The sequence below is a fragment of the Phyllobates terribilis genome, unplaced genomic scaffold (assembly GCF_046119375.1).
Source record: "Phyllobates terribilis strain yellow unplaced genomic scaffold, ASM4611937v1 Scaffold_223__1_contigs__length_3252167, whole genome shotgun sequence".
Lineage (NCBI taxonomy): Eukaryota > Metazoa > Chordata > Amphibia > Anura > Dendrobatidae > Phyllobates > Phyllobates terribilis.
This window is the reverse complement of record NW_027362983.1, coordinates 2,625,718-2,650,818: the sequence shown is the minus strand read 5'-3', so window position 1 is coordinate 2,650,818 and position 25,101 is coordinate 2,625,718. Positions and strand designations below refer to the sequence as shown.

Genomic DNA, 25,101 nt, shown 5'->3' with positions numbered 1-25,101 from the left:
TTGCAGGGTTGTGTTTTTTGGGATTTTGTTTTTGTTTTTCCGAATGATGATTTGAGAACCCGTTATGTGAATATGCGCTATGATGCATAAATTAATGTGGGTCTTAATCTGAGGAAAAAAAAAAAAAAAAAAAAAAATCTGTTCTTATCAGTTTAATATCTGATACGTCCCCTATCTGGGGACCATATATTAAATGGATTTTTAGAACAGGGAGATGGAAAAAGAGCTTGCTCTGTCCACTCCACGCATTGACCTGGTATTGCAGTATCTCCAGGACCGGTGCACCCCTTCTTTAATGCAGTTTCTAAAATCAGAAAGAATTGAATTCAATGTTTTTTGTTCATTTTGCTTGTTTGTCGGATTTTGGGATGGACTCTTTGGCTTTGCTTTTCTTCTCCTCATTGGATTTTTCATGTTCAAAGTTGCAGAAGCCAGATTACAAGCTCATTTTGGTTCAACTTCAGCAACTGTGCATTGCATTGCCATGTAATGTGATGCAATGCTATCTTTCTAGCTCTCCCTTTTTACTTCCTTTTGGATAAACAGACATATTAGGCAAGCATTTTGGAGCTTTCACCTAAATAACTACAGGTGGTGAGATAAGCTGCACAATATAATTGACCTTTCAGTATATTGTTGCACACACACCATCTATTTAGCAAATGCCCTTGTTATCAACAGCAGCCTTTTAAACTCACCTGAGCTAACAGGTATGTGCGCTGGTTACTCTGCTGCGCTTAAAATTTCTTTTTTGGTTTGCTACAATGCCTTTTCTGAAACGTTGTCTCCTTCTGCTGGAACACTGACTTCTTTCATTTAATGCCTGCAGACTATAAAAGAGAACCCAACCCAAAAAGTTTGGTTGATTAGTCTGTGGCATTCTGTTAAACTGTTGCTTATGGCGGTCTCTGTGAGCTTCTCAGCGACATTCAGCCAGCCAGGTATCCTGCCTGCAGTAGATGGAATGTGGCAATGGAACGCTGGCTGCGCGTGTCATAATAGGCTCTGAGCCTTTATATACCTGTGCACAGCAGCAGCCACCTTCAGTCTGCTGCTGGACAGCCAGCAGCAGCAGCAGGAGAGGTATGTAATCAGGAGCCCTCCTGCTAAGGGTAGACAGCTGCTCGTTCCACCCCACCCCCCGCCTTAATTGGTTCTCCTCCCTTCCAACGGTGTTGAGGCGGGTGGGAACAGCAGGGGGTGAAGGTGCTGTGTTTAAAGAGGTGGAGTTATGCAGATCTAAAACGCGTGGATTGCAGCAGCAGCAAGCCGAAAAGTGCAGGCATGTAAGGGATCTAGAGGTTGACAACATGTCTTCTTAACGGGAGTCCAGGAGCTCATCTCCACAAATGGACTTTTCAGGATCCTTGGGTGGCTCCGTAGTTTGAAACCAATTCTGGTTATCGCTTCTCGGCCTTTTGGCTAAGATCAAGTGTAGTATCTGTTCTTATCAGTTTAATATCTGATACGTCCCCTATCTGGGGACCATATATTAAATGGATTTTTAGAACAGGGAGATGGAAAAAGAGCTTGCTCTGTCCACTCCACGCATTGACCTGGTATTGCCGTATCTCCAGGACCGGTGCACCCCTTCTTTAATGCAGTTTCTAAAATCAGAAAGAATTGAATTCAATGTTTTTTGTTCATTTTGCTTGTTTGTCGGATTTTGGGATGGACTCTTTGGCTTTGCTTTTCTTCTCCTCATTGGATTTTTCATGTTCAAAGTTGCAGAAGCCAGATTACAAGCTCATTTTGGTTCAACTTCAGCAACTGTGCATTGCATTGCCATGTAATGTGATGCAATGCTATCTTTCTAGCTCTCCCTTTTTACTTCCTTTTGGATAAACAGACATATTAGGCAAGCATTTTGGAGCTTTCACCTAAATAACTACAGGTGGTGAGATAAGCTGCACAATATAATTGACCTTTCAGTATATTGTTGCACACACACCATCTATTTAGCAAATGCCCTTGTTATCAACAGCAGCCTTTTAAACTCACCTGAGCTAACAGGTATGTGCGCTGGTTACTCTGCTGCGCTTAAAATTTCTTTTTTGGTTTGCTACAATGCCTTTTCTGAAACGTTGTCTCCTTCTGCTGGAACACTGACTTCTTTCATTTAATGCCTGCAGACTATAAAAGAGAACCCAACCCAAAAAGTTTGGTTGATTAGTCTGTGGCATTCTGTTAAACTGTTGCTTATGGCGGTCTCTGTGAGCTTCTCAGCGACATTCAGCCAGCCAGGTATCCTGCCTGCAGTAGATGGAATGTGGCAATGGAACGCTGGCTGCGCGTGTCATAATAGGCTCTGAGCCTTTATATACCTGTGCACAGCAGCAGCCACCTTCAGTCTGCTGCTGGACAGCCAGCAGCAGCAGCAGCAGGAGAGGTATGTAATCAGGAGCCCTCCTGCTAAGGGTAGACAGCTGCTCGTTCCACCCCACCCCCCGCCTTAATTGGTTCTCCTCCCTTCCAACGGTGTTGAGGCGGGTGGGAACAGCAGGGGGTGAAGGTGCTGTGTTTAAAGAGGTGGAGTTATGCAGATCTAAAACGCGTGGATTGCAGCAGCAGCAAGCCGAAAAGTGCAGGCATGTAAGGGATCTAGAGGTTGACAACATGTCTTCTTAACGGGAGTCCAGGAGCTCATCTCCACAAATGGACTTTTCAGGATCCTTGGGTGGCTCCGTAGTTTGAAACCAATTCTGGTTATCGCTTCTCGGCCTTTTGGCTAAGATCAAGTGTAGTATCTGTTCTTATCAGTTTAATATCTGATACGTCCCCTATCTGGGGACCATATATTAAATGGATTTTTAGAACAGGGAGATGGAAAAAGAGCTTGCTCTGTCCACTCCACGCATTGACCTGGTATTGCAGTATCTCCAGGACCGGTGCACCCCTTCTTTAATGCAGTTTCTAAAATCAGAAAGAATTGAATTCAATGTTTTTTGTTCATTTTGCTTGTTTGTCGGATTTTGGGATGGACTCTTTGGCTTTGCTTTTCCTCTCCTCATTGGATTTTTCATGTTCAAAGTTGCAGAAGCCAGATTACAAGCTCATTTTGGTTCAACTTCAGCAACTGTGCATTGCATTGCCATGTAATGTGATGCAATGCTATCTTTCTAGCTCTCCCTTTTTACTTCCTTTTGGATAAACAGACATATTAGGCAAGCATTTTGGAGCTTTCACCTAAATAACTACAGGTGGTGAGATAAGCTGCACAATATAATTGACCTTTCAGTATATTGTTGCACACACACCATCTATTTAGCAAATGCCCTTGTTATCAACAGCAGCCTTTTAAACTCACCTGAGCTAACAGGTATGTGCGCTGGTTACTCTGCTGCGCTTAAAATTTCTTTTTTGGTTTGCTACAATGCCTTTTCTGAAACGTTGTCTCCTTCTGCTGGAACACTGACTTCTTTCATTTAATGCCTGCAGACTATAAAAGAGAACCCAACCCAAAAAGTTTGGTTGATTAGTCTGTGGCATTCTGTTAAACTGTTGCTTATGGCGGTCTCTGTGAGCTTCTCAGCGACATTCAGCCAGCCAGGTATCCTGCCTGCAGTAGATGGAATGTGGCAATGGAACGCTGGCTGCGCGTGTCATAATAGGCTCTGAGCCTTTATATACCTGTGCACAGCAGCAGCCACCTTCAGTCTGCTGCTGGACAGCCAGCAGCAGCAGCAGCAGGAGAGGTATGTAATCAGGAGCCCTCCTGCTAAGGGTAGACAGCTGCTCGTTCCACCCCACCCCCCGCCTTAATTGGTTCTCCTCCCTTCCAACGGTGTTGAGGCGGGTGGGAACAGCAGGGGGTGAAGGTGCTGTGTTTAAAGAGGTGGAGTTATGCAGATCTAAAACGCGTGGATTGCAGCAGCAGCAAGCCGAAAAGTGCAGGCATGTAAGGGATCTAGAGGTTGACAACATGTCTTCTTAACGGGAGTCCAGGAGCTCATCTCCACAAATGGACTTTTCAGGATCCTTGGGTGGCTCCGTAGTTTGAAACCAATTCTGGTTATCGCTTCTCGGCCTTTTGGCTAAGGTCAAGTGTAGTATCTGTTCTTATCAGTTTAATATCTGATACGTCCCCTATCTGGGGACCATATATTAAATGGATTTTTAGAACAGGGAGATGGAAAAAGAGCTTGCTCTGTCCACTCCACGCATTGACCTGGTATTGCAGTATCTCCAGGACCGGTGCACCCCTTCTTTAATGCAGTTTCTAAAATCAGAAAGAATTGAATTCAATGTTTTTTGTTCATTTTGCTTGTTTGTCGGATTTTGGGATGGACTCTTTGGCTTTGCTTTTCCTCTCCTCATTGGATTTTTCATGTTCAAAGTTGCAGAAGCCAGATTACAAGCTCATTTTGGTTCAACTTCAGCAACTGTGCATTGCATTGCCATGTAATGTGATGCAATGCTATCTTTCTAGCTCTCCCTTTTTACTTCCTTTTGGATAAACAGACATATTAGGCAAGCATTTTGGAGCTTTCACCTAAATAACTACAGGTGGTGAGATAAGCTGCACAATATAATTGACCTTTCAGTATATTGTTGCACACACACCATCTATTTAGCAAATGCCCTTGTTATCAACAGCAGCCTTTTAAACTCACCTGAGCTAACAGGTATGTGCGCTGGTTACTCTGCTGCGCTTAAAATTTCTTTTTTGGTTTGCTACAATGCCTTTTCTGAAACGTTGTCTCCTTCTGCTGGAACACTGACTTCTTTCATTTAATGCCTGCAGACTATAAAAGAGAACCCAACCCAAAAAGTTTGGTTGATTAGTCTGTGGCATTCTGTTAAACTGTTGCTTATGGCGGTCTCTGTGAGCTTCTCAGCGACATTCAGCCAGCCAGGTATCCTGCCTGCAGTAGATGGAATGTGGCAATGGAACGCTGGCTGCGCGTGTCATAATAGGCTCTGAGCCTTTATATACCTGTGCACAGCAGCAGCCACCTTCAGTCTGCTGCTGGACAGCCAGCAGCAGCAGCAGCAGGAGAGGTATGTAATCAGGAGCCCTCCTGCTAAGGGTAGACAGCTGCTCGTTCCACCCCACCCCCCGCCTTAATTGGTTCTCCTCCCTTCCAACGGTGTTGAGGCGGGTGGGAACAGCAGGGGGTGAAGGTGCTGTGTTTAAAGAGGTGGAGTTATGCAGATCTAAAACGCGTGGATTGCAGCAGCAGCAAGCCGAAAAGTGCAGGCATGTAAGGGATCTAGAGGTTGACAACATGTCTTCTTAACGGGAGTCCAGGAGCTCATCTCCACAAATGGACTTTTCAGGATCCTTGGGTGGCTCCGTAGTTTGAAACCAATTCTGGTTATCGCTTCTCGGCCTTTTGGCTAAGGTCAAGTGTAGTATCTGTTCTTATCAGTTTAATATCTGATACGTCCCCTATCTGGGGACCATATATTAAATGGATTTTTAGAACAGGGAGATGGAAAAAGAGCTTGCTCTGTCCACTCCACGCATTGACCTGGTATTGCAGTATCTCCAGGACCGGTGCACCCCTTCTTTAATGCAGTTTCTAAAATCAGAAAGAATTGAATTCAATGTTTTTTGTTCATTTTGCTTGTTTGTCGGATTTTGGGATGGACTCTTTGGCTTTGCTTTTCTTCTCCTCATTGGATTTTTCATGTTCAAAGTTGCAGAAGCCAGATTACAAGCTCATTTTGGTTCAACTTCAGCAACTGTGCATTGCATTGCCATGTAATGTGATGCAATGCTATCTTTCTAGCTCTCCCTTTTTACTTCCTTTTGGATAAACAGACATATTAGGCAAGCATTTTGGAGCTTTCACCTAAATAACTACAGGTGGTGAGATAAGCTGCACAATATAATTGACCTTTCAGTATATTGTTGCACACACACCATCTATTTAGCAAATGCCCTTGTTATCAACAGCAGCCTTTTAAACTCACCTGAGCTAACAGGTATGTGCGCTGGTTACTCTGCTGCGCTTAAAATTTCTTTTTTGGTTTGCTACAATGCCTTTTCTGAAACGTTGTCTCCTTCTGCTGGAACACTGGTTTCTTTCATTTAATGCCTGCAGACTATAAAAGAGAACCCAACCCAAAAAGTTTGGTTGATTAGTCTGTGGCATTCTGTTAAACTGTTGCTTATGGCGGTCTCTGTGAGCTTCTCAGCGACATTCAGCCAGCCAGGTATCCTGCCTGCAGTAAATGGAATGTGGCAATGGAACGCTGGCTGCGCGTGTCATAATAGGCTCTGAGCCTTTATATACCTGTGCACAGCAGCAGCCACCTTCAGTCTGCTGCTGGACAGCCAGCAGCAGCAGCAGCAGGAGAGGTATGTAATCAGGAGCCCTCCTGCTAAGGGTAGACAGCTGCTCGTTCCACCCCACCCCCCGCCTTAATTGGTTCTCCTCCCTTCCAACGGTGTTGAGGCGGGTGGGAACAGCAGGGGGTGAAGGTGCTGTGTTTAAAGAGGTGGAGTTATGCAGATCTAAAACGCGTGGATTGCAGCAGCAGCAAGCCGAAAAGTGCAGGCATGTAAGGGATCTAGAGGTTGACAACATGTCTTCTTAACGGGAGTCCAGGAGCTCATCTCCACAAATGGACTTTTCAGGATCCTTGGGTGGCTCCGTAGTTTGAAACCAATTCTGGTTATCGCTTCTCGGCCTTTTGGCTAAGATCAAGTGTAGTATCTGTTCTTATCAGTTTAATATTTGATACGTCCCCTATCTGGGGACCATATATTAAATGGATTTTTAGAACAGGGAGATGGAAAAAGAGCTTGCTCTGTCCACTCCACGCATTGACCTGGTATTGCAGTATCTCCAGGACCGGTGCACCCCTTCTTTAATGCAGTTTCTAAAATCAGAAAGAATTGAATTCAATGTTTTTTGTTCATTTTGCTTGTTTGTCGGATTTTGGGATGGACTCTTTGGCTTTGCTTTTCTTCTCCTCATTGGATTTTTCATGTTCAAAGTTGCAGAAGCCAGATTACAAGCTCATTTTGGTTCAACTTCAGCAACTGTGCATTGCATTGCCATGTAATGTGATGCAATGCTATCTTTCTAGCTCTCCCTTTTTACTTCCTTTTGGATAAACAGACATATTAGGCAAGCATTTTGGAGCTTTCACCTAAATAACTACAGGTGGTGAGATAAGCTGCACAATATAATTGACCTTTCAGTATATTGTTGCACATACACCATCTATTTAGCAAATGCCCTTGTTATCAACAGCAGCCTTTTAAACTCACCTGAGCTAACAGGTATGTGCGCTGGTTACTCTGCTGCGCTTAAAATTTCTTTTTTGGTTTGCTACAATGCCTTTTCTGAAACGTTGTCTCCTTCTGCTGGAACACTGACTTCTTTCATTTAATGCCTGCAGACTATAAAAGAGAACCCAACCCAAAAAGTTTGGTTGATTAGTCTGTGGCATTCTGTTAAACTGTTGCTTATGGCGGTCTCTGTGAGCTTCTCAGCGACATTCAGCCAGCCAGGTATCCTGCCTGCAGTAGATGGAATGTGGCAATGGAACGCTGGCTGCGCGTGTCATAATAGGCTCTGAGCCTTTATATACCTGTGCACAGCAGCAGCCACCTTCAGTCTGCTGCTGGACAGCCAGCAGCAGCAGCAGCAGCAGGAGAGGTATGTAATCAGGAGCCCTCCTGCTAAGGGTAGACAGCTGCTCGTTCCACCCCACCCCCCGCCTTAATTGGTTCTCCTCCCTTCCAACGGTGTTGAGGCGGGTGGGAACAGCAGGGGGTGAAGGTGCTGTGTTTAAAGAGGTGGAGTTATGCAGATCTAAAACGCGTGGATTGCAGCAGCAGCAAGCCGAAAAGTGCAGGCATGTAAGGGATCTAGAGGTTGACAACATGTCTTCTTAACGGGAGTCCAGGAGCTCATCTCCACAAATGGACTTTTCAGGATCCTTGGGTGGCTCCGTAGTTTGAAACCAATTCTGGTTATCGCTTCTCGGCCTTTTGGCTAAGATCAAGTGTAGTATCTGTTCTTATCAGTTTAATATCTGATACGTCCCCTATCTGGGGACCAAATGTAGCACCCTGAGGATTCGGCTGCTACAGGGGTATTGCACCTCAACCCAGAGGTGTGATATTCCACTCCCGGGTAAGGATGGAGTGTGGGACTGAGCTCGGTAGGCTGCATGCACTACACACATCCCATTTCCGGAGGGCAGACCAACCGTACTCCCACTTAGAAATGTGCAGGTACGACCGAGTCTGTCCTTGGCTGGAGTGGGAGGGGGGGTGGTACATCCCAAGTAGTGTAGGGGCAGATAGGGGGAGCAGCCTGGGTAAAGATAGGAGCTCATTGGGTGCTGGTCACCTGAGCTCACACATAGAGGGTGTATATAAGGTGGGCACCAACTAAGATCAGGGTCAGATGCAGAGAACAAGTCAGCGAGCAAAGGAGAAGAAAGACCCAGAGTGAGAGAGGAGAAGAGAGAGAGACCCAGAGGGGGAAACAGCAGAAAAGGACTCCAAGAACCCAACTTAAATCCCCGGGTGAAGAGTCGGCACAGGGTACCGGAACCCAAGCTGGTGGGGGCATAAAACACACCCTAGCCAGAGACCGGAGGCCGTGGGCAGCATCTGCCACGGCCACCCACCACATCCACCCCGAAGGCACACCACATGAAGGGTCAGGGAACCCAAGGCCAAGGGTGTCCCAACAGAAGGCCCGAGGGAGCTGGACCTAGGTGGATCACTGGTGGGGACGGCCAGAGAACGGGACAGAAGGAGAGCTCAGGGCCACGCTCCGGACTTGTTTGGGGGTTGGCTGGATCCAGGACCTGGTGGACGCAGCACGGCTCGGGTGGTCACTCGAAGCTGGAGTGACCAGTACAACATCTGCAGTAAGTAAACACCCTTAACTGCACAACCCGACTCTGTCTTCATTGCCGTCTGCACTGCACCACCACAACCCCCATCCTCTGCACCTGTCCCCCCTGAGGCTATACCCCTCCCGTTGGGGGTTATCCCACCAAGCTGCGCACCCACCATCAGCCTCAGCGGACCCTGCTGCAGCGGCGGCCACAGTGACCGCATCACAACGGGTGGCGTAGTCGACACAAAAGAACTCTTAATAACATCTGTAGGACTGCCACATAACACTGAGTTTGACGCCCTGGGCACGGGCCGGGTCACAGCCGCTCGGAGACTACAACCCCCCATCTGATCCGGTGCCGGGTATTCCCCTCAAAAAGGAATATGTCCCAGGGGGCGCGTCAACTTTGGCGTAGTCGGCAGGATTACGTGCCCGCAACACCCGGGTACTGCGTGCCTGAAGAAAAGTGCAAGTTTACCTCAGAAAGAAGTCTCCCGCCGGTTCCGGAGGGTCCACGCCATCGGACCCCATCACAGGTCGTTTCCCGCCGATTGTCCGCCATTTCCAGCTTGTTCCCGCCATCTGCAGAGTTTCCCGCCACTGGGCGACGCTTCCCGCCAAATCCGAAGATTTCCCGCCTTGGAAGAGCAGCGGACGCCATTATGGGCGTGCCAAAGGAGGGCAAGAGGCCGCCTCCCATCGTGGGCCAGGACAGAAAATGGCGCCAAAAGTGGAAACCGCCCCTACCAACAGAGGCTGTGATGCTGGAGGTGTCTGTCAGCGTGAAAGAACTACCCCTGGAGCTGACAGTCACCGAGTTGCCCCGGGACCGCCCTCGAAGTGGGAGGAGATGAAAGAAAAGAACGAAGATGGGTGCCGCCTGGAGCAGTCTGGAGCGAGCGCACCCGGAGACAAGAAGTCTAACGAGCAGTCTGGAGAGAGCGCACCCGGAGACAAGAAGCCTGGAGAGGAGTAGCGGAGGAGCTTACCCGGAGATGGAGAGAAAGCAGAACAGCACCGGCCCGCTGGCCAGGAGTCTGCTAGAGACCGAGGAAGGAGAGCAGAGCAGCACCGGCCCGCTGGCCAGGAGCCTGCTGGAAGAAGAGCAGAGCAGCACCGACCCGTTGGTCAGGAGCCTGCTAGACACCACGACCCCACTAGGCCTAGTGGAGGTCCTTGCACAGCTCCCCCGAGACCGGGAGTGTGCACAGACTGCCCTGGAGGGCCTCGCACGGAGGATGGCCCGGGTACAGCGAGAGACATTGGCGGAGTGGAGCCGAGAGATGGCCCAGCAAACCAAGACCCGGAGCACGCCAACCAAGATGAGGAGACAGACCGCCTCTGAGGACGGCGCGGGAGGACCCAAGGCCGGAGACGGCGCCGAGAAGGGAGCCGGACGCAAGGAGGCAGGTAAAGGGGACGCCTATACCCCAAGCCGGGAAACCGCCCACCTGCCCCAGCTCCCCGTCGCAGAGCCCGAAAGTCCCCCTGCTGTGCCCGTAGCCGCCATGTCACTGCTATGGACTAGGCCCCGACCGGAAGCCGCCGCAGCGACCCCTGTGACGTCACGCGCCCCGACCCGGAGCGTGACAAAGCAGGAAATACCACCAGCCTGGTCACAAGGCCTAGTACCCCCGGGCGCCGCATCACCAACAGCGCCCCCTACCTCCGCGGAGCCTCCGGCCTGGTCGCAAGGCCAGGTAGCCCAGGGCGCCGCCGTATTAACGGTGCCCTTCACCTTCCAGGTGCCCCAGGCCTGGCCGCAAGGCCTGGGCAACCCGGGCGCCACCACCACCGCGCCCGCGCCCGTAAAACCAAGGGTGCCACACCTGGGGGAGGACTTGTTCAGCCAGCTCACATGGCCGGACGGGCGGCCCTTCATCTGGCCCGAAGAATTCCATGAGCTGGAACGGCAGCAGAGACTAGGGCCCTTGTGTGAGCCCCTGATTCCGGCTCCGAAGCCCGTGGCACGGGTCTCGCCTCCTCTGGAAGAAGCCCAATTTGCGTGGGACCCCACGGGAGAAGATCTAATGGGGTTCACCGGAGAAACCAGGGCAGCTGCAGCGGAGCGTGCTGAGTGTTGCCGACAGCAGCTCGAAGAGTTTGCGAGGGAGCGGAGAGAGAGGCGGGTCCGGGAACAACAGGCCCAAATAAGGAGCGCCAAGCAGAAGAGCCGGGCCAGGAGAGACCCCCGTGCAGCGCACAGTCCCCGTACCACCGGGACTGTAATAAAGTTTAACCTGCAGCATGGGTGGGGCTTCATCAGAGACAACAACACCCCCGGCGACGTCTTTGTCACGCGCAGAGACGTGGAGTCCCATCTGCCGGAGGGGCACAGAGGTCGTGACCTTTACAAGGGGGACGAGGTCACCTTTACCCGGCACAAGTGTGCCAAAGGACCTTACGCCCTCCACGTACACCGCCTGACGGAGGAGGAGTTGCGGTGCGAGGAGGAGGAGCAAGAGGACCCGGACGGGTCTGAAGTTACAACCAGCTACAAGCAAAGAGCAGGAGGAAGACGCCGTTGAGTGCGGCAGAGCAGTAGATGTAAATAGTTACCCGACCGGGTACCAAAGAAACTGTTGCTATGTGAACTGTTCACCCGTTTACCCTTAATCCCACAGGCTGAGGACTGTGAGCAGCCATTCCCTTCCCTTTACCTGGCCGAGGACTGAGAGCGGCCAACTTCCCCTGTATATAGTTGCGCTTCCTAAAGCGCCCCCTACTGGTTTTACAGGAAAACCAGTTTTCCAGAGAGACTGTCGCACTTTACCCGGTCACACGTTGCACAGTGACCGGAGGAGGAGCCAGAGGCGACGAGAAAGTTTTATATATATAATGTTTTATATATTTTATATGTTTATGAAAAATTTGTATGTTTTGGTGTTGTTTTATATCTTACAGCCCGAGGACGTGCTGTGATTTACCAGGGGGGAATGTAGCACCCTGAGGATTCGGCTGCTACAGGGGTATTGCACCTCAACCCAGAGGTGTGATATTCCACTCCCGGGTAAGGATGGAGTGTGGGACTGAGCTCGGTAGGCTGCATGCACTACACACATCCCATTTCCGGAGGGCAGACCAACGGTACTCCCACTTAGAAATGTGCAGGTACGACCGAGTCTGTCCTTGGCTGGAGTGGGAGGGGGGGTGGTACATCCCAAGTAGTGTAGGGGCAGATAGGGGGAGCAGCCTGGGTAAAGATAGGAGCTCATTGGGTGCTGGTCACCTGAGCTCACACATAGAGGGTGTATATAAGGTGGGCACCAACTAAGATCAGGGTCAGATGCAGAGAACAAGTCAGCGAGCAAAGGAGAAGAAAGACCCAGAGTGAGAGAGGAGAAGAGAGAGAGACCCAGAGGGGGAAACAGCAGAAAAGGACTCCAAGAACCCAACTTAAATCCCCGGGTGAAGAGTCGGCACAGGGTACCGGAACCCAAGCTGGTGGGGGCATAAAACACACCCTAGCCAGAGACCGGAGGCCGTGGGCAGCATCTGCCACGGCCACCCACCACATCCACCCCGAAGGCACACCACATGAAGGGTCAGGGAACCCAAGGCCAAGGGTGTCCCAACAGAAGGCCCGAGGGAGCTGGACCTAGGTGGATCACTGGTGGGGACGGCCAGAGAACGGGACAGAAGGAGAGCTCAGGGCCACGCTCCGGACTTGTTTGGGGGTTGGCTGGATCCAGGACCTGGTGGACGCAGCACGGCTCGGGTGGTCACTCGAAGCTGGAGTGACCAGTACAACATCTGCAGTAAGTAAACACCCTTAACTGCACAACCCGACTCTGTCTTCATTGCCGTCTGCACTGCACCACCACAACCCCCATCCTCTGCACCTGTCCCCCCTGAGGCTATACCCCTCCCGTTGGGGGTTATCCCACCAAGCTGCGCACCCACCATCAGCCTCAGCGGACCCTGCTGCAGCGGCGGCCACAGTGACCGCATCACAACGGGTGGCGTAGTCGACACAAAAGAACTCTTAATAACATCTGTAGGACTGCCACATAACACTGAGTTTGACGCCCTGGGCACGGGCCGGGTCACAGCCGCTCGGAGACTACAACCCCCCATCTGATCCGGTGCCGGGTATTCCCCTCAAAAAGGAATATGTCCCAGGGGGCGCGTCACATATATTAAATGGATTTTTAGAACAGGGAGATGGAAAAAGAGCTTGCTCTGTCCACTCCACGCATTGACCTGGTATTGCAGTATCTCCAGGACCGGTGCACCCCTTCTTTAATGCAGTTTCTAAAATCAGAAAGAATTGAATTCAATGTTTTTTGTTCATTTTGCTTGTTTGTCGGATTTTGGGATGGACTCTTTGGCTTTGCTTTTCTTCTCCTCATTGGATTTTTCATGTTCAAAGTTGCAGAAGCCAGATTACAAGCTCATTTTGGTTCAACTTCAGCAACTGTGCATTGCATTGCCATGTAATGTGATGCAATGCTATCTTTCTAGCTCTCCCTTTTTACTTCCTTTTGGATAAACAGACATATTAGGCAAGCATTTTGGAGCTTTCACCTAAATAACTACAGGTGGTGAGATAAGCTGCACAATATAATTGACCTTTCAGTATATTGTTGCACACACACCATCTATTTAGCAAATGCCCTTGTTATCAACAGCAGCCTTTTAAACTCACCTGAGCTAACAGGTATGTGCGCTGGTTACTCTGCTGCGCTTAAAATTTCTTTTTTGGTTTGCTACAATGCCTTTTCTGAAACGTTGTCTCCTTCTGCTGGAACACTGACTTCTTTCATTTAATGCCTGCAGACTATAAAAGAGAACCCAACCCAAAAAGTTTGGTTGATTAGTCTGTGGCATTCTGTTAAACTGTTGCTTATGGCGGTCTCTGTGAGCTTCTCAGCGACATTCAGCCAGCCAGGTATCCTGCCTGCAGTAGATGGAATGTGGCAATGGAACGCTGGCTGCGCGTGTCATAATAGGCTCTGAGCCTTTATATACCTGTGCACAGCAGCAGCCACCTTCAGTCTGCTGCTGGACAGCCAGCAGCAGCAGCAGCAGCAGGAGAGGTATGTAATCAGGAGCCCTCCTGCTAAGGGTAGACAGCTGCTCGTTCCACCCCACCCCCCGCCTTAATTGGTTCTCCTCCCTTCCAACGGTGTTGAGGCGGGTGGGAACAGCAGGGGGTGAAGGTGCTGTGTTTAAAGAGGTGGAGTTATGCAGATCTAAAACGCGTGGATTGCAGCAGCAGCAAGCCGAAAAGTGCAGGCATGTAAGGGATCTAGAGGTTGACAACATGTCTTCTTAACGGGAGTCCAGGAGCTCATCTCCACAAATGGACTTTTCAGGATCCTTGGGTGGCTCCGTAGTTTGAAACCAATTCTGGTTATCGCTTCTCGGCCTTTTGGCTAAGATCAAGTGTAGTATCTGTTCTTATCAGTTTAATATCTGATACGTCCCCTATCTGGGGACCATATATTAAATGGATTTTTAGAACAGGGAGATGGAAAAAGAGCTTGCTCTGTCCACTCCACGCATTGACCTGGTATTGCAGTATCTCCAGGACCGGTGCACCCCTTCTTTAATGCAGTTTCTAAAATCAGAAAGAATTGAATTCAATGTTTTTTGTTCATTTTGCTTGTTTGTCGGATTTTGGGATGGACTCTTTGGCTTTGCTTTTCTTCTCCTCATTGGATTTTTCATGTTCAAAGTTGCAGAAGCCAGATTACAAGCTCATTTTGGTTCAACTTCAGCAACTGTGCATTGCATTGCCATGTAATGTGATGCAATGCTATCTTTCTAGCTCTCCCTTTTTACTTCCTTTTGGATAAACAGACATATTAGGCAAGCATTTTGGAGCTTTCACCTAAATAACTACAGGTGGTGAGATAAGCTGCACAATATAATTGACCTTTCAGTATATTGTTGCACACACACCATCTATTTAGCAAATGCCCTTGTTATCAACAGCAGCCTTTTAAACTCACCTGAGCTAACAGGTATGTGCGCTGGTTACTCTGCTGCGCTTAAAATTTCTTTTTTGGTTTGCTACAATGCCTTTTCTGAAACGTTGTCTCCTTCTGCTGGAACACTGACTTCTTTCATTTAATGCCTGCAGACTATAAAAGAGAACCCAACCCAAAAAGTTTGGTTGATTAGTCTGTGGCATTCTGTTAAACTGTTGCTTATGGCGGTCTCTGTGAGCTTCTCAGCGACATTCAGCCAGCCAGGTATCCTGCCTGCAGTAGATGGAATGTGGCAATGGAGCGCTGGCTGCGCGTGTCATAATAGGCTCTGAGCCTTTATATACCTGTGCACAGCAGCAGCCACCTTCAGTCTGCTGCTGGACAGCCAGCAGCAGCAGCAGCAGGAGAGGTATGTAATCAGGAGCCCTCCTGCTAAGGGTAGACAGCTGCTCGTTCCACCCCACCCCCCGCCTTAATTGGTTCTCCTCCCTTCCAACGGTGTTGAGGCGGGTGGGAACAGCAGGGGGTGAAGGTGCTGTGTTTAAAGAGGTGGAGTTATGCAGATCTAAAACGCGTGGATTGCAGCAGCAGCAAGCCGAAAAGTGCAGGCATGTAAGGGATCTAGAGGTTGACAACATGTCTTCTTAATGGGAGTCCAGGAACTCATCTCCACAAATGGACTTTTCAGGATCCTTGGGTGGCTCCGTAGTTTGAAACCAATTCTGGTTATCGCTTCTCGGCCTTTTGGCTAAGATCAAGTGTAGTATCTGTTCTTATCAGTTTAATATCTGATACGTCCCCTATCTGGGGACCATATATTAAATGGATTTTTAGAACAGGGAGATGGAAAAAGAGCTTGCTCTGTCCACTCCACGCATTGACCTGGTATTGCAGTATCTCCAGGACCGGTGCACCCCTTCTTTAATGCAGTTTCTAAAATCAGAAAGAATTGAATTCAATGTTTTTTGTTCATTTTGCTTGTTTGTCGGATTTTGGGATGGACTCTTTGGCTTTGCTTTTCTTCTCCTCATTGGATTTTTCATGTTCAAAGTTGCAGAAGCCAGATTACAAGCTCATTTTGGTTCAACTTCAGCAACTGTGCATTGCATTGCCATGTAATGTGATGCAATGCTATCTTTCTAGCTCTCCCTTTTTACTTCCTTTTGGATAAACAGACATATTAGGCAAGCATTTTGGAGCTTTCACCTAAATAACTACAGGTGGTGAGATAAGCTGCACAATATAATTGACCTTTCAGTATATTGTTGCACACGCACCATCTATTTAGCAAATGCCCTTGTTATCAACAGCAGCCTTTTAAACTCACCTGAGCTAACAGGTATGTGCGCTGGTTACTCTGCTGCGCTTAAAATTTCTTTTTTGGTTTGCTACAATGCCTTTTCTGAAACGTTGTCTCCTTCTGCTGGAACACTGACTTCTTTCATTTAATGCCTGCAGACTATAAAAGAGAACCCAACCCTAAAAGTTTGGTTGATTAGTCTGTGGCATTCTGTTAAACTGTTGCTTATGGCGGTCTCTGTGAGCTTCTCAGCGACATTCAGCCAGCCAGGTATCCTGCCTGCAGTAGATGGAATGTGGCAATGGAGCGCTGGCTGCGCGTGTCATAATAGGCTCTGAGCCTTTATATACCTGTGCACAGCAGCAGCCACCTTCAGTCTGCTGCTGGACAGCCAGCAGCAGCAGCAGCAGGAGAGGTATGTAATCAGGAGCCCTCCTGCTAAGGGTAGACAGCTGCTCGTTCCACCCCACCCCCCGCCTTAATTGGTTCTCCTCCCTTCCAACGGTGTTGAGGCGGGTGGGAACAGCAGGGGGTGAAGGTGCTGTGTTTAAAGAGGTGGAGTTATGCAGATCTAAAACGCGTGGATTGCAGCAGCAGCAAGCCGAAAAGTGCAGGCATGTAAGGGATCTAGAGGTTGACAACATGTCTTCTTAACGGGAGTCCAGGAGCTCATCTCCACAAATGGACTTTTCAGGATCCTTGGGTGGCTCCGTAGTTTGAAACCAATTCTGGTTATCGCTTCTCGGCCTTTTGGCTAAGATCAAGTGTAGTATCTGTTCTTATCAGTTTAATATCTGATACGTCCCCTATCTGGGGACCATATATTAAATGGATTTTTAGAACAGGGAGATGGAAAAAGAGCTTGCTCTGTCCACTCCACGCATTGACCTGGTATTGCAGTATCTCCAGGACCGGTGCACCCCTTCTTTAATGCAGTTTCTAAAATCAGAAAGAATTGAATTCAATGTTTTTTGTTCATTTTGCTTGTTTGTCGGATTTTGGGATGGACTCTTTGGCTTTGCTTTTCTTCTCCTCATTGGATTTTTCATGTTCAAAGTTGCAGAAGCCAGATTACAAGCTCATTTTGGTTCAACTTCAGCAACTGTGCATTGCATTGCCATGTAATGTGATGCAATGCTATCTTTCTAGCTCTCCCTTTTTACTTCCTTTTGGATAAACAGACATATTAGGCAAGCATTTTGGAGCTTTCACCTAAATAACTACAGGTGGTGAGATAAGCTGCACAATATAATTGACCTTTCAGTATATTGTTGCACACACACCATCTATTTAGCAAATGCCCTTGTTATCAACAGCAGCCTTTTAAACTCACCTGAGCTAACAGGTATGTGCGCTGGTTACTCTGCTGCGCTTAAAATTTCTTTTTTGGTTTGCTACAATGCCTTTTCTGAAACGTTGTCTCCTTCTGCTGGAACACTGACTTCTTTCATTTAATGCCTGCAGACTATAAAAGAGAACCCAACCCAAAAAGTTTGGTTGATTAGTCTGTGGCATTCTGTTAAACTGTTGCTTATGGCGGTCTCTGTGAGCTTCTCAGCGACATTCAGCCAGCCAGGTATCCTGCCTGCAGTAGATGGAATGTGGCAATGGAACGCTGGCTGCGCGTGTCATAATAGGCTCTGAGCCTTTATATACCTGTGCACAGCAGCAGCCACCTTCAGTCTGCTGCTGGACAGCCAGCAGCAGCAGCAGCAGGAGAGGTATGTAATCAGGAGCCCTCCTGCTAAGGGTAGACAGCTGCTCGTTCCACCCCACCCCCCGCCTTAATTGGTTCTCCTCCCTTCCAACGGTGTTGAGGCGGGTGGGAACAGCAGGGGGTGAAGGTGCTGTGTTTAAAGAGGTGGAGTTATGCAGATCTAAAACGCGTGGATTGCAGCAGCAGCAAGCCGAAAAGTGCAGGCATGTAAGGGATCTAGAGGTTGACAACATGTCTTCTTAACGGGAGTCCAGGAGCTCATCTCCACAAATGGACTTTTCAGGATCTTTGGGTGGCTCCGTAGTTTGAAACCAATTCTGGTTATCGCTTCTCGGCCTTTTGGCTAAGACCAAGTGTCTTGTCTGGGGTCCTTGAGTGTTTTCCCTTGGCCTTCCGGCATCGCCATCTTGATGGCTTAAGCCGGTTGCTGCTTTAGGGGGAGAACGAGGAGGAACGAGAGAGTGATCATAATGGGCGTGAAGATACGCTATGCTGGGACCGATGACAATCGGGTTCGCAATGCATTCCGCATTGAAGTTGATGCTGCTGTCAGAGAGCGTTTCAATCTGTCGTATATGGTGCACGAGGTGATCTTCAAAATCCTGGAAGTGACAAGAGAAAACATCGTCTGCCTGCAGGAATCCCGGAAAGAAGGACGGTATGTCTTGGTGCTACAATCTATGGCGGCTTGCCGGAACCTGTATAAGAAGTTGAGGGAGCAGGAGAAGAATCCAACCTTGCATGGTTTGACTTTTACAGTCTTGTACTCCAAAGGTGATGTTCCCCTAGTCATATTTATGTATAATCCCTTTGTGCACGAACATGACATTGCGACTTTTCTTAAGAGGCATTGTGACTTTGTGAGCAACAGTCACAAAATCATGAACGAGGAGAACTTATGGACTGGCAAATACAGATATTTTGTCAGATTTGGGGAAAGTTCTTCGGAGCCTGGAGGTGTTCATTACCCTCCCCAAAGTTTCTCTATCGGGAGAGATAGGGGTATTCTCTTCTTTCCTGAGGCCCCAGTTTTTTGCAGGAAATGTAAGAAGTACGGACACTTACAAGAGGTTTGTACTGCTGTGCCTGTTTGCTCCAAGTGCAACCAAAGTGGGCATGTTGCTAAGGACTGTACCAATCCAATTGTTTGCAATGCTTGTGGTATGGAGGGGCATGCCTTTAAGGATTGTACTCGTCGTGCGAACGAGGGCAAGGCAAGGGCATACTCTGAGGTGGTCTCGAACTCTCCGAGGCCTAAGAGTGTGGCACCTGAGGCCGCAGTTTCTTCCAGGGTGAAGGTAGTGGAACAGCGTGTGGAGACTGCTCCAGTGAGGGCGTCTGCTGACCTACTGGTGGAGCCCGGGAGAGTGGAAGAGGTTCTGGCAGCTGAGATGGACATTTCTTCCTATCAGGGGGGTTTCATTGACTCCTTTTGTGAAGAACGTGAGGGAGCCTTGGAAATCCCAGGGGACCCGGCTCTCAGTTGGAGCAGTGAAAGTATGGATGAAGAGGGAGCTGGAGGTCAAGGAGACTTCACTGAGACTGGGGTAAGGTCTTCTGAGGAACCGGACCGCGCTAAGAATAAAAGGGCCCGGTTGTCTGAACCATCAAGTAGCCAATGCGTGGCAAGTCCGGTGAGTGAGCGGGATTACCCAGTGGTTTCTCTTTCTCCTGCGTCAACGGCTTACCTAGAGGAGAATTTGGAGTCCACTATCTTTCAGCTAAGTGGCAGTTCGCCGGATGACAAAGGATAAGGAAGGCATGTTTTTTTGCTGAGACTGGTGTTTCTGGTTTTTGAGCCAAAGAATGGTCTCTAAACCAAATTGGGACATTGCGTCCCTTAATGTAAGACTTTTAAAGTCTAGAGTTAGAAGATCTGTGATTCTGGACTTCTTACATAACCATTCTTTTGATATTATGTGTCTACAGGAGTGTGGTATAGAAGAACCCCTGGAAGACGCTGATTGGCCATATGGCCAGCATATCTGGTCTGGCTCTAGTGGGAATAAAAATGATGGAGTTGGGATAGTATTAAATAATAGAAATTTTGTTTTTGAATATTATAAGGTAATAGAGGTGGGTCGTTGCATCTCTGCAGTTGTGTGTGGGAGGGGGTGGAAAGTTAAAATTATAAATATTTATGGTCCTACAAAAAAAGAAGACAGGTTAAGTTTATTAGATAAATTATGTTTAGAATTACCTGGTAGGATCCCTGTGATAGTAACAGGTGATTTTAACTGTGTAACTGAGGGGAAAGTTGATGCCTCAGGAAAAAAATTGGCAAACATTATTTCTGATTTTTTCTTTTTTGATGCTGCTGAGGTTTATTTGAGGAAGCCACCACCACCAACCTATAAAGCTGACAGGGGTGGGATAACATCTAGGATTGATAGGATGTTTTTTTCTAAAAATATAATATGTGATGGTTTTTCTCAATTTTCAGTTCCTTTTTCGGACCATGTGTGCCTGAAAGGTGAGTTTAGAGGGGATTTAAGGCGGGTGCATGGGAGAGGTGTGTGGAAATTGAATGTGAGTTTGCTTGAGGATGAGAGAATTGTGAATGATTTTAAGAAAAAATATAGTTGGTGTAAATCTCAAAAGAGTAAGTTTGAAAGTGTATTGGTGTGGTGGGATTGGATGAAGTATGAAGTGCAAAAGTTTTTTCGTCGATGGGGCTATAAAAAGGTTGCCATGGTTAGGAGTCAATATAAAGATTTAATGATGAGGGTGGAATGGCTGGAGAAAATGAGGATGTGTGGTGTGGATGTGGATGATTTGTTAAGAAGTGCGAGAGAGGATTTGAAGAGGACTTTGGAGAGGAAGGGAAGGGAAATAATTTTTAGGTCAAAGGTGGTCCATCTTGATAAAGATGAAAAGTGTTCAAGATATTTCTTTAAAAAAATAAATGGTAAGAAGGAGGGTATGGAGGAGATTTTTGATGTGGATGGTGTTTGTGTGAGTGGGGAGGATGTAATGAAGGAAGTGGTCACGTTTTATGCTGAGTTGTTTGGCAGGAAGTGGGTGGATGAGAGTTTGAAAGAAGAAGTGCTTAAGACTTTGGATTGTAAGGTGGATAAGGATGGATGTTCTGGTCTATGTGAGGCAGTGATTGAGGAGGAAGTTAAGAAAGCGGTGTTTGGTGCAAGGAAAAATGTGACGCCTGGGAAGGATGGTTTGCCTGTGGAGCTATATGTTATGATGTGGGAAGTGATGGGTATGGATTTAGTGGAAGTGTGTCAGTTTATGTGGGAGAATGGGATGCTTGCGGGTTCAATGAAGGAGGGAGTGGTGGTCTTAATCCATAAGAAAGGGGATAAAAGGTGTTTGAGTAATTGGAGGCCAATTACGCTTCTGAACGCCGATTACAAGGTATTCAGTAAAATTTTGGCGTGTCGGATGCGTGTGGTTATAGCTGATGTGATTGGTAAAGATCAAGTGTGTGCAGTGCCTGGTAGATGTATGACGGATAATCTGTGTCTTTTAAGAGATGTGTTGTGGGATTGTAAAGTAAGAAAGCAGAAGTGTATGGTGATGGCTGTTGACTTTGAAAAGGCGTTTGATCGCGTGTCTCATGTGTTTCTATTTGAGGTTTTGCGTAGAATGGGTTTTCCGGAGAAATTTGTGCGTGCCGTGAGAGGATTGTATGGGGAGGTGATGAGTGAATTTCTGGTGAATGGGTTTTTGAGTGAGAAAGTGTGTATTAGGTCTGGTGTGAGGCAAGGTTGTCCCATGTCACCGGTATTATTTGTGTGTGTGATTGAGCCACTGCTGTGTATGATTCGGAAAGAGAAAGTGGTGCGTGGTTTGTTAGTGCCAGGGAGTGGTGGAATGACTGTGAAAGTCTTAGGATATATGGATGATGTAGTAGTGGTGAGTGAGAGTGTGGCCTCTATGGAGAGAGTAAAATTGTTGTTGAATTTTTTTTGTGGCGCGTCAGCGTTTCGTGTGAATTGGAACAAATGCATGTTTAAATGTTTTGGTGACAATAGGATTAAGATGGATGGTGTGGCTGGTGTGGATGGTGCAATTAAAGTGTTGGGAGTTTTTTTTAATGATGATTTGAAAGGTTATGAGAGTTGGGATGAATGTGGTGAGCGGATTGTGCGGAAGATGAATTTTTGGAAGTTACGTTCTTTGTCTTTGGTAGGGAAGGTTCTTATTATTAAGGCTGTTATTCTCCCTATTTTGCTTTATGTTTCTTGTATTTTTCCAGTGCCCTATAGGAAAATTAAAAAAGTGGAGAAACTAATTTTTGTGTTTTTTTGGGGCAGTAGGATGGAAAGACTTAAGAGAGAGATTTTGTTTAAGCAATATTTGTATGGGGGACTGAAGTTTCCGAATATTGAAGTGTTTCTAACATTGCATTTTATTAAGACTATGGTCATTTTGATTGGGAAGAATAATAAAGGGGCATTTATGTGTAAGTATTTGGCTGGATGGATGCTGTATGGTCTGAATTGGGTGAAGCGTGATAAGAATGTGCCTGTTGCTTTTAAGTGTCCTGAGTGGTATGGTTTGATTGAGAAGTTTGTGAGGAAGAATGATTTGTTAGCAGTTGCAATGAAAGACTTTACGTTTGTTAAGAAGGTGATGGGGAAGATGTGTGTGAATGAGTGTGAGAGTAATGTGGTGGGATTGCGTTCTATGGAAGTTGCGCGGGTATGGAAGAAGTTAAGCATTCAAGGTGTGTCGAATAGACAGCGAGATATAGTATGGATGGGCCTTCATAATATTTTGCCAGTGAGGGATTTTCAGAAGAAAAGAGATCTCATAAGATCTGCAGTATGTCCAAGGGATGGTTGTGGAGCGAATGAGACGGTGAGGCACCTTATGTGGGATTGTAATTTTGCGTATGATGTGTGGAAAGGTGTGGGTGGACTGTGTAAAGGGGTTGCTGGTGTGAAGTTTATTGATTGGAGAGTGGCTATGTTTGGTTTTGGTGCTAGTCGTCGTGGCCTAGAAAGGATGATGTGGTTTATTATGGTGTGTGTGCAGGAGAGCTTGTGGGATGTGAGAAATTTGTGTGTGTTTAAAAGAGTAAATTTAACAGTAAATGATTGTATTAGGTTGATCTTAGCAAGACTATATGTAATCTATTTGTGGGATACAAGAGAAGGTGGTGGTGGTGGAACAGATTCTGAAGGTGTGTGGAAATACCTTAAGTGGCAGGATATGGTTAAATACCGTTGATATTTTTTCTGGAAATTTCTCTGGCATAGGATTACTTGTTTGTATTTTTGCTGAATAATACTTTAATAAAGAAACCACAATGATGTTTATGAAGTGGCAGTATAACTTATGACGAAGTCTGGTTAACTGTTTGCTTATATCTAAACCTGAGTGGTTTTAAAAAAAAAAAAAAAAAAAAAAAAAAAAAAAATCTGTTCTTATCAGTTTAATATCTGATACGTCCCCTATCTGGGGACCATATATTAAATGGATTTTTAGAACAGGGAGATGGAAAAAGAGCTTGCTCTGTCCACTCCACGCATTGACCTGGTATTGCAGTATCTCCAGGACCGGTGCACCCCTTCTTTAATGCAGTTTCTAAAATCAGAAAGAATTGAATTCAATGTTTTTTGTTCATTTTGCTTGTTTGTCGGATTTTGGGATGGACTCTTTGGCTTTGCTTTTCTTCTCCTCATTGGATTTTTCATGTTCAAAGTTGCAGAAGCCAGATTACAAGCTCATTTTGGTTCAACTTCAGCAACTGTGCATTGCATTGCCATGTAATGTGATGCAATGCTATCTTTCTAGCTCTCCCTTTTTACTTCCTTTTGGATAAACAGACATATTAGGCAAGCATTTTGGAGCTTTCACCTAAATAACTACAGGTGGTGAGATAAGCTGCACAATATAATTGACCTTTCAGTATATTGTTGCACACACACCATCTATTTAGCAAATGCCCTTGTTATCAACAGCAGCCTTTTAAACTCACCTGAGCTAACAGGTATGTGCGCTGGTTACTCTGCTGCGCTTAAAATTTCTTTTTTGGTTTGCTACAATGCCTTTTCTGAAACGTTGTCTCCTTCTGCTGGAACACTGACTTCTTTCATTTAATGCCTGCAGACTATAAAAGAGAACCCAACCCAAAAAGTTTGGTTGATTAGTCTGTGGCATTCTGTTAAACTGTTGCTTATGGCGGTCTCTGTGAGCTTCTCAGCGACATTCAGCCAGCCAGGTATCCTGCCTGCAGTAGATGGAATGTGGCAATGGAACGCTGGCTGCGCGTGTCATAATAGGCTCTGAGCCTTTATATACCTGTGCACAGCAGCAGCCACCTTCAGTCTGCTGCTGGACAGCCAGCAGCAGCAGCAGCAGGAGAGGTATGTAATCAGGAGCCCTCCTGCTAAGGGTAGACAGCTGCTCGTTCCACCCCACCCCCCGCCTTAATTGGTTCTCCTCCCTTCCAACGGTGTTGAGGCGGGTGGGAACAGCAGGGGGTGAAGGTGCTGTGTTTAAAGAGGTGGAGTTATGCAGATCTAAAACGCGTGGATTGCAGCAGCAGCAAGCCGAAAAGTGCAGGCATGTAAGGGATCTAGAGGTTGACAACATGTCTTCTTAACGGGAGTCCAGGAGCTCATCTCCACAAATGGACTTTTCAGGATCCTTGGGTGGCTCCGTAGTTTGAAACCAATTCTGGTTATCGCTTCTCGGCCTTTTGGCTAAGATCAAGTGTAGTATCTGTTCTTATCAGTTTAATATCTGATACGTCCCCTATCTGGGGACCATATATTAAATGGATTTTTAGAACAGGGAGATGGAAAAAGAGCTTGCTCTGTCCACTCAACGCATTGACCTGGTATTGCAGTATCTCCAGGACCGGTGCACCCCTTCTTTAATGCAGTTTCTAAAATCAGAAAGAATTGAATTCAATGTTTTTTGTTCATTTTGCTTGTTTGTCGGATTTTGGGATGGACTCTTTGGCTTTGCTTTTCTTCTCCTCATTGGATTTTTCATGTTCAAAGTTGCAGAAGCCAGATTACAAGCTCATTTTGGTTCAACTTCAGCAACTGTGCATTGCATTGCCATGTAATGTGATGCAATGCTATCTTTCTAGCTCTCCCTTTTTACTTCCTTTTGGATAAACAGACATATTAGGCAAGCATTTTGGAGCTTTCACCTAAATAACTACAGGTGGTGAGATAAGCTGCACAATATAATTGACCTTTCAGTATATTGTTGCACACACACCATCTATTTAGCAAATGCCCTTGTTATCAACAGCAGCCTTTTAAACTCACCTGAGCTAACAGGTATGTGCGCTGGTTACTCTGCTGCGCTTAAAATTTCTTTTTTGGTTTGCTACAATGCCTTTTCTGAAACGTT

General features: G+C 47.0%; 9 non-coding genes and 4 pseudogenes across 9 annotated transcripts; all 13 read left to right on the top strand.

The window, feature by feature from the left end:
* The first annotated feature begins 86 nt into the window (after positions 1 to 86).
* Positions 87 to 290, top strand: LOC141214969 (U2 spliceosomal RNA; annotated as a pseudogene).
* A 1,112-nt stretch (positions 291 to 1,402) lies between these two features.
* On the top strand, positions 1,403 to 1,593 carry LOC141214869 (U2 spliceosomal RNA). The gene has a single exon (XR_012284061.1). It is a non-coding gene; the product is annotated as a U2 spliceosomal RNA (small nuclear RNA).
* Positions 1,594 to 2,708: 1,115 nt separating this feature from the next.
* Positions 2,709 to 2,899, top strand: LOC141214541 (U2 spliceosomal RNA). The gene has a single exon (XR_012283744.1). It is a non-coding gene; the product is annotated as a U2 spliceosomal RNA (small nuclear RNA).
* Positions 2,900 to 4,014: 1,115 nt separating this feature from the next.
* On the top strand, positions 4,015 to 4,205 carry LOC141214892 (U2 spliceosomal RNA). Its single transcript, XR_012284082.1, has one exon. It is a non-coding gene; the product is annotated as a U2 spliceosomal RNA (small nuclear RNA).
* Positions 4,206 to 5,320: 1,115 nt separating this feature from the next.
* Positions 5,321 to 5,511, top strand: LOC141214891 (U2 spliceosomal RNA). Its single transcript, XR_012284081.1, has one exon. It is a non-coding gene; the product is annotated as a U2 spliceosomal RNA (small nuclear RNA).
* Positions 5,512 to 6,626: 1,115 nt separating this feature from the next.
* Positions 6,627 to 6,817, top strand: LOC141214875 (U2 spliceosomal RNA). Its single transcript, XR_012284066.1, has one exon. It is a non-coding gene; the product is annotated as a U2 spliceosomal RNA (small nuclear RNA).
* Positions 6,818 to 7,935: 1,118 nt separating this feature from the next.
* On the top strand, positions 7,936 to 8,036 carry LOC141214982 (U2 spliceosomal RNA; annotated as a pseudogene).
* Positions 8,037 to 12,927: 4,891 nt separating this feature from the next.
* Positions 12,928 to 13,056, top strand: LOC141214984 (U2 spliceosomal RNA; annotated as a pseudogene).
* A 1,118-nt stretch (positions 13,057 to 14,174) lies between these two features.
* On the top strand, positions 14,175 to 14,365 carry LOC141214539 (U2 spliceosomal RNA). Its single transcript, XR_012283743.1, has one exon. It is a non-coding gene; the product is annotated as a U2 spliceosomal RNA (small nuclear RNA).
* A 1,115-nt stretch (positions 14,366 to 15,480) lies between these two features.
* Positions 15,481 to 15,671, top strand: LOC141214538 (U2 spliceosomal RNA). The gene has a single exon (XR_012283742.1). It is a non-coding gene; the product is annotated as a U2 spliceosomal RNA (small nuclear RNA).
* Positions 15,672 to 16,786: 1,115 nt separating this feature from the next.
* On the top strand, positions 16,787 to 16,977 carry LOC141214537 (U2 spliceosomal RNA). Its single transcript, XR_012283741.1, has one exon. It is a non-coding gene; the product is annotated as a U2 spliceosomal RNA (small nuclear RNA).
* Positions 16,978 to 23,081: 6,104 nt separating this feature from the next.
* LOC141214963 (U2 spliceosomal RNA) lies at positions 23,082 to 23,302 on the top strand (annotated as a pseudogene).
* Positions 23,303 to 24,417: 1,115 nt separating this feature from the next.
* Positions 24,418 to 24,608, top strand: LOC141214896 (U2 spliceosomal RNA). Its single transcript, XR_012284086.1, has one exon. It is a non-coding gene; the product is annotated as a U2 spliceosomal RNA (small nuclear RNA).
* The last annotated feature ends 493 nt before the right edge of the window (positions 24,609 to 25,101 follow it).